The 8011-nt window shown below is 40.5% G+C and overlaps 1 pseudogene across 1 annotated transcript; it reads right to left on the minus strand.

The window, feature by feature from the left end:
• Positions 1-420: 420 nt before the first annotated feature.
• On the minus strand, positions 421-6878 carry LOC311110139 (up-regulator of cell proliferation-like; annotated as a pseudogene). Its single transcript, XR_014615370.1, has 2 exons — positions 6635-6878; positions 421-5133 (listed from the first exon to the last, which is right to left on the minus strand). The product of XR_014615370.1 is annotated as an up-regulator of cell proliferation-like (transcript).
• Positions 6879-8011: the final 1133 nt, after the last annotated feature.

Below are 8011 nucleotides of genomic sequence, written 5' to 3' on the forward strand. Positions count from 1 at the left end.
TAAAAGTCAAAGTGCTAGCTATTTCATTATGGAACATCAGATCTGTAAATTGCTAAGAGGTCATATTGTTTATGAATGTATTTTATATGACTTTCTGTGATCCAGTTGTGTATTTCCAGTTCTGCACATTATTTCAAAAGCTCTTGTATGGGCGACTGGCTGATTTATATTTTTATATTTGTATTTTATTTATTTTATTTAACCTTTATTTAACCAGGTAAGCCAGTTGAGAACAAGTTCTCATTTACAACTGCGACCTGGCCAAGATAAAGCAAAGCAGTGTGATAAAAACAACAACACAGAGTTACATATGGGGTAAACAAAACATAATGTCAAAAATACAGCAGATTCTGTTATATATCCTTGTCATGAGAGTTATTTCTAGTTGTCAAGTCTTTGAATGTTAAATTCTATGTTAACATGTTGGTTAACAAGTCATAATATACAGTAGTACTCCACTTTATTTCATGTTGAAAGACCCTTTCAAGCTCTTCATTGCATCATCAGGTGTTAATTCCTTCCAGTCCTCTGGGATATCAGCAGGAAGTGCGTCTCCTCTATCTTTAGCGATTCTCTCATTGAATCTGGCCATCACATACTTCCAGTAGTCTGAAGCGTCTATGCTGGAATCTCCAGTTATGATCCAGTCAGGGTAATATTTCTGGTAGTCCTTGTAGGGATGACCCTTCTCTCCCGTCACCAGTGGGTGGATGAATAGTAAATTACTGGTCACATCAGAGGAACATATGTCAGTTACTAACTTATTTGTAGGTATGAACTTTACACTATTTAGACCTTGTGGACGATGAATAGATGTAAAGTGTTTGGCATGATCCTTCCCCCCTGCTTCACAGGGTACAACGCAGAAAGGACATTGTTCGCCACAGCCAAACAGATTGGTGAACATCTTGTCCTGAGGCTTGAATGGCAGAGATTTTAGTCTCTCTTTAATATCTCTTGCCTTGTCGTACGTAGCTGCCAGTGACTGCTCCATTTCTGTCACAAACTCTGTGAGGTAGTCAGCAAACTGTTTTGTGTCTGCAGTGTTCAGAATCAAGATGGAATCTAGAGCATCCTTGAGGACCAGCTTCTCTTCAAGGGCGCTGCAGATGTTCTTAATGAATGTCTTGACATCATTTACATTGTTTTTGCCAGTTGTTTCTCTGATGTTAGAGATTGTGTCAGTGATCATCTTGACCATCTCTGAAAGATGTTTCTTCTCCATTTTCTCCAGACCGCGGTCCTTTGACAGTTGTTGGACAATCTGGTCAAACAGCCAGTCCTTCACAAACCTTTCATAATGCTTTATGTACTCTTTATATTTATCATATTCTCCATCTGTCAGGAGTTGTTTCAAAATGGAGAACTGGAAGGCCATCCGTGTGCTGTAATCCTCTGACCCTTTACCTTTCTTGACTTCATCAACCACATCAGGACCAATCATTTTGGTTACATAGTCCTGTACAGCTGGCTGTAAGAGCTTTGAGAACTCCTCAGCTTTCTTTTGGCACTGGTCTCGGTTATGAAATACGTCTCTGAACTCAGTAAGGTACTTGTTTTTAGACTTTTCCAGACACTTCTTTGGGTCATTGACTTCAATGAAATCATTATGCATCTTCTGAAACTCTCTGGCTGCTCTGCCACAGATGTGTAGCTTCAGAGAAACTTCACATTCCTCACTGACTTTAACATTCTTGTGGCATTGCAATGTTTCATCAATCCTGTTCAGCAGGTCTTTGATGTAAGTGTCATGATAATCTGATTTTCCTTTAACCTTTTCTTTTATAAACTCCTGACACTGTGTTATGATGTCATCACAGAAGTATTGTAGTTGTTTCCTGTGATGGTCGTGATCCCAGTGCTTTGCAATGTCTTTAGCCTGCTGCCACAAACTCTCTGATTGCACAACAAAGGCTTTTCTCCCACAATCCACCAGTCTGGTTCCAACCAACAGACTGTTGACATGACTGCTCCTTGTTGACAGATTTGCCCTTAACATGAGAAAGGCATCTTGGGCAACATCTCGCTTAGGAAGTCCTTTGAAGTGTATCTCAGAAAGAGTTTTCTTCCACATGATTTCAAACTCTTTACTGAGGGCCTCATCTGATCGACCAGATTTTTCCTGTCTACAAATCTGAAGCAAATCTAGTACCTTTTTCTCAATTGTACTTGCCTGAGAGCTCTTGATGTTGTTCAGTTCTGTCATTCCCTCTTTGATTTCAACAGCTCCTTGCAGTTTGTTCTTCACTGTGTTTTCTGTCTCTCGTCTCAGTGTTTTGGCGCTACACACAAAGTCCTCCTTGTATTTTTCCACCAGATTGACATGGCCATCTTCATTTTCAAAGTATTTTACTAGATTGTCTTGGATTTTTTTTTCTCCCTCTGCAAGCATCTCAGATGCTTCTCTCAACAAGTCATTTAGCACATCTTTTAAGGACCTCTGGGGATATTGATCTGTCATGACAATATTGGATATTTTAGTTTCAGCACTCACCATCCAGGAATACATCTCCTTCTGGAAGGCCCATTCCCAACCATTATATTCAGAGCATAATCTGGAGTATGTATCTGCAACCAAGCTGTTTCTGAAACTAAAGATGAATTTCTCAAATTTCACTGCCTCCCACAAGCTTTGTGTCCATTTCAGGAAATGTGTCAAATCATCATTTCTCTGACAGTTTCTAAAATCTTTCATCAAGCTCTTCTTGAAGTTGTACACCGCCTCACTGTAGCCAGCATTGACTGGAGCCATAGGGGGAGTCCCATGCCAGAGTCATGGGATGTAGCAGCTGCTTGTGTCTGGATCATAGTCCATCACATCAGTGAACTTGGTGATATTCTCCTTCTTCTCCATTCTGGCTGCTGCCTGGGTCATTTCATTCAACTGTTCCAACAACTTCTTCCTGTCCCTCATGTTGTTGTCATGAGCAGACATGTCTGACACATTCTGATGCACAAAATGACATACTGGCTTCTTCCCCACTTCCTTCATCCTGATAAAAGCATGAACAACAATCTGTAAAATGTCTTTCATCTCTGTGGAGTTCTCCATGGCGATGTTGATAATAGTGACATCACTGAGTCCTATCACCAGTGTGGCCAGTTCATTGTCATGTTCATGGCTATCATCTAGTTGAGCCAGCTCTGGTGATTTCAACCCCTCTGTGTCAATGATCATGATGAAGTCACATTTCAGTTCCTCCTTGAGTTCTTTGTTGACTTTAATCAGTAGCATGAAGGCCCCTCTGGTGCATCTTCCACTGCTGACAGCAAACTGGACACCAAACATGGTGTTGAGGAGAGTGGACTTCCCAGTGCTTTGGACCCCTAAAACTGTGACCACCCGGATCTTGCTGTTGGATTGGACAAGAGTATGAAGCTGAGTCAGTACAGCTGATATCCATTTTAGAGGGATATTTGATGCATCTCCATCCACAAGCTCAACAGGGGAGCCATCCAACAGCATCTGAGCACACAACCCAGGGAGATGCTCCATCTGTTCCCTTTGTAGGCTACTTTCAGGGAGAGAGCAGGCAGCTTCATATAACTGGCCCAACTCACGCAGGAAGTGTTCAAGACCTAAGGAACAGTCAGATAATTGCTTATCCAAATCTTTAATGTCGTCTTTTTTCTCCGGAGAATGTTGGCAAAGATCTTTGTACCGGTCCCGCAAAGCAGACAGGTTCTGCCGTGACAGATTGTCCAGATTTATCCGCATCCATTTGAGGAAATAGGATCGCTCAGCTCCTGAACTTAACAATCCTGAAATGAATTTTGCCATTGCATCTGACATTTCAAATTGATTTTGCTTCTTTCTCAATTCCTCCTCCGTTTTCTTCAGATTGCTCTTGTAGGATTCAATGTCTTGATCCCCTGCTTTTCTCAGCCTACACCTCTCCTTTTCCAACTGGGAAAGCTCTTTCCAGATTTGGCCTTGTAAGGGTAGCTGTTCATCTTTGAATTTAATTGTGTCTATGATGTTCATGGTGATTTCATATGCTATCGTCCTGGCACTCTGACACTCACCGTCTTCATCAATCAGAATCCCAAACTGACGAGCCACGTCAGCCATGTTTTCAATTGTCAATCTGTTTTTACTTTTTTCGATGATGTCACCCACAGATGACTGCAGGGTTTTGACAAATTCTGCATCATTCTCCTTCTTTTTCACAATCACATTTGTTGGGTTGATACTGTGTTTTGTGATCATTTTCTTCAATGTGTCCACCGTGAATGTTTTTCTCTGAGAGTTGACAACCAGAAATAACTCTGCTTTTGTGCGTGTTCCTTCCAAAACCTTGAGATCTGCCTCGAAATCATCAATGAAAATGTAAACTGCAGCTGATGTTTGACACAGAAAGGAGAACTGTGTTTCAAAGGACCTGATGTCTCCTCTGAGATTGGCAACAGCCACAGGCTTAGTGAACCTGTCTATGTTTCTGTTCCCACATGGAAAGTACCAGCTGATTTCAACTAGACCATCTGAGATTTGCCGAGAGACATCACCACATTCCATATCATGATGAACAAATGTATCATGGTACTGTTGAGAGTTACTAAGCAACTTGTTCAAAATCTGAGATTTGGACAAGCTGCTCTCTCCTAGCCTAACAAAAGACACCATAGGAATATCAGAGAGAACTATTCTCTCCTCCACGAAAGCGTTTGTGGCCGTTTGGGAAGAGGATCTAAACTTCTTAACTATGTCTCTCAAGGCCCACAGCATCAACGTGCTTTGTTCTGTGTCACAGTTTGGCAGCAGGAGAGGAACAGCAAACTGACACATGGACATTTTCTGGACCATCTCCTGCTGCAGGAAACCATCTGAGCACAGAAACAGGGCTGTAATCAGGTCCAGTGGATTAATGACATTGCTGGTATCAGAGTCAGTGTCCAGGTTGTCTGCTCCATAATATGGAACTTCCTGGTCAGTGGACAGACATTTGACACTCCTAGCATTCACATTTGCCATCATTAATTTCTTAAGGAAGGCCCCTGGAAGTGACTGCATAGTGGTAAGTGGTTCATCTGATGTAGTATTAGGATTTATCTCAAGGACAGTACTTAACGTCAGCTTGTTTTCATAATGATCTTCTAGTCCAATCTTTGACAACAGCTCCATGAGACAGGGTTCTGTAAATAGAAAGGAAGATCAGGAAATAGGAAAGATCCAGGGAAATCACCATCATATATTTCTTATCAGTGAAGATACTGTACCTTTACATCCCATGCTGACACATGCTTTATGATTACCGGAGTATAAGCCGCAGCAGCTAAATTGAATGATATTGAATGATGCGTACATATATAAGCCGCACTGGACTATAAGCTGCAGATGTTTTAATGTTTAATTACCATATGTAAGGGTTCGTGCACAGAGGGGATTGTCGGGAAAGAGACAAACTGTCTCGCTCTCGTAATCTCTGTCTGTCTTGCTCTCGTTCTGTCTCTCGTTCTGTCTCTCGTACCACTCTCGGTTCCACTTTTACTTTTGCGCGCTACCTGTCTCACTCTTTTCCGGCCTCCAGCTTTTCCTGCTGGAGCCCGCCGCTTAAAGGTGGGGGGCGCGGACCGGTCATAGAGCCCATAGAGTTAAAGTTGGTGGACTGTAACCTGTAAAATCCATAGATTTAGGAGGTCTTCTAGTGGCCGTTAGCTGTAAAAATCCATAGATTAGCCGCACCGTTATATAAGCCGTAGGGTCGAAAAATATGATAGTTCATAGAGTCATTTTGATAACTACCCACTGGGCCACCACATCATTTCAACGTGGATAATTGGGTAGTATTTGGTTGAGACGTTGATCAATGAGATTACCACCTATAATCACCCACTCAAAAAGACAGCCAAAATGTAGTTGAATTCCCAATGTGTTATCACTATGCTTTCAACCATCTAAAAGCACAACCAAATTCCATTTGAACAACTGGCTTAATCCCATCCTTTAACTTTGGTTGAGTTAAAGACGTCAAGTTAATAGGCAATTTATTGTATTTCAAAAGGAATATTGAATTGTGTTTGGTTGTCAACGCAATCAAATAGCAACATTTCAAGGTGATTTATCTTCTGCCTGGATAGTTCCATCTTTGCCACTGTCTGGCTTTAATTCCAGTTTGTCTACAAATTAATCATTGATATGTTGGATTCACATCTCCATCTCAACCAAAAAAGTACATGACTAAATCAAACGTCAAATTCACTTTAAATAGAGTTTGATATGATTTAGTCCTGTTTTTTTACTTCTATTTTTTGGTCAGTGACAAATATCACAGAGAAGAAGGTTAAAACCCTGGGAGACAAAAGGGTAGATAAATTCTTCAGTAGGAGGTGCTGCCCAGCCGATTGTTTATTTATTCTGATAGTAGATATTACATTGAAGATCCGACATTGTTTTAAAAGGTACAAATTCAACATATTTTACAAAAGGGTTATCTATGTTGAAATGTGGTTACCATGATGACAATCCTGTGGTATAGTTTTTTCCTCAAAACAACAGATTGTTGATAACTTTTTTCAAATCCAATGTATTTTCCATGTAGATTCCATGTCACAATACATTGACAAATTATGTTTAAATACAGTTGATTAAACCAGTTTTTTGCCCAGACAATACTTAAGTAGTGTACTTCCTTACTTGTGGTGAGGGTTGTTGACACAAGTTGACTTTGCTTTCCATTTTCCAGCACAGTGCAGACAGTGACAGAGTACTGAGTACCACGTTGCAGGTCAGAGAGAGTGATGCTGTGTGAAGATGTGGTAGTGATGTGTGGTTCTGTCCCTGGACAGTGGTAGGAGATCTGGTAATGATGTTGGGTTTGGTCTAATCCTGGTGGCTGGCTCCAGCTAACAGCAGCTGATGTGGTGTCCACTGAGTCAACAGTAAGTTGGTCTGCAGCAGGCAGTACTAAGGGAAAATACATTTTTGTTAGTGCTACAGTTTAATTACAGAAATAAACTACAGGAGGAAAAGTAGAATAGTAGTTGAAAAGTAGAAAAGGTTAGCTTGCAATTCCTTTTGATATGGGAAGAAAATAGCTAAAAACAGAAGTCACACAACAGAAGTTGTATTTGTACTGTAACAAAAATGAAGAGTTTCCTCTGCGATGCGGGGGCTAAGTTTTTTGGGCATTCTTGCATTGGAATTATATTGAATTCTGCTTAAATAATCACGCTATACCACAATAAACATGAAGTTAAAATGTCGAGACTATGCGATCAATGCATGCTTTTGAAATCTTTAGCCTATCTCTGCTGTTCTGTATCAGCACCAATGGACAGCGCCCTACAGCAATGCTGTTTTGGTAAAGAATACAGGCTGCCAGATAGATAGGGTAATTCACCTATTACAAACAGCCTATGTGAATGCACCGTACACACAGCTGTCTTACCAAAATATTGCTAACTAAATGCTGAAAGTAGTAGCCTAGTTATTCATGCATGCAAAGAAAAATACTGAAAAGTTTGGCTTAGAATACCAACACAACTGCAAATGTGAACGAATGATTGGGAACAGAACAAAACAGGGGTAACAAGTAGTAGGCCAAGTAACATTAATATCAGATCGATAAAGGCATGACACAATCTATATTCAGGCTAGTTAGATTAACAGTAAACAAACGCAGTAAACAACAGGTGAATGGAGATCCAAAGAGCCAAAACATAGCCTACAGCCTATTACAGTGAGATGCAGCCAAGCACAGCTGTTTAGCCAAATAAATACACCTATAGGCCCACTTCAACATGGACAATCATGCCACTCATGAGTTCAGACACACCTTGTGAAATGGCACAATACACAGCTGTCTTACCAAAATAATGATAACAATTCACATGATATGTTACGAATTTGCTAGATGTACAGTATGTAACAAATTAGCAAGACGGATAATATATTTAATGAAAACATGTTGTTAATCTTGTTCTAATATGTTGGCAACTGTTTTATAAAAGCAATAAGACGCTCGAAACTGGGAATTATCATGAATAACACCCTCCTAAGAACAGCACTTAG

The sequence above is a fragment of the Coregonus lavaretus genome (assembly GCF_964263955.1).
Source record: "Coregonus lavaretus genome assembly, contig: SUPER_35_unloc_2, whole genome shotgun sequence".
NCBI lineage: Eukaryota > Metazoa > Chordata > Actinopteri > Salmoniformes > Salmonidae > Coregonus > Coregonus lavaretus.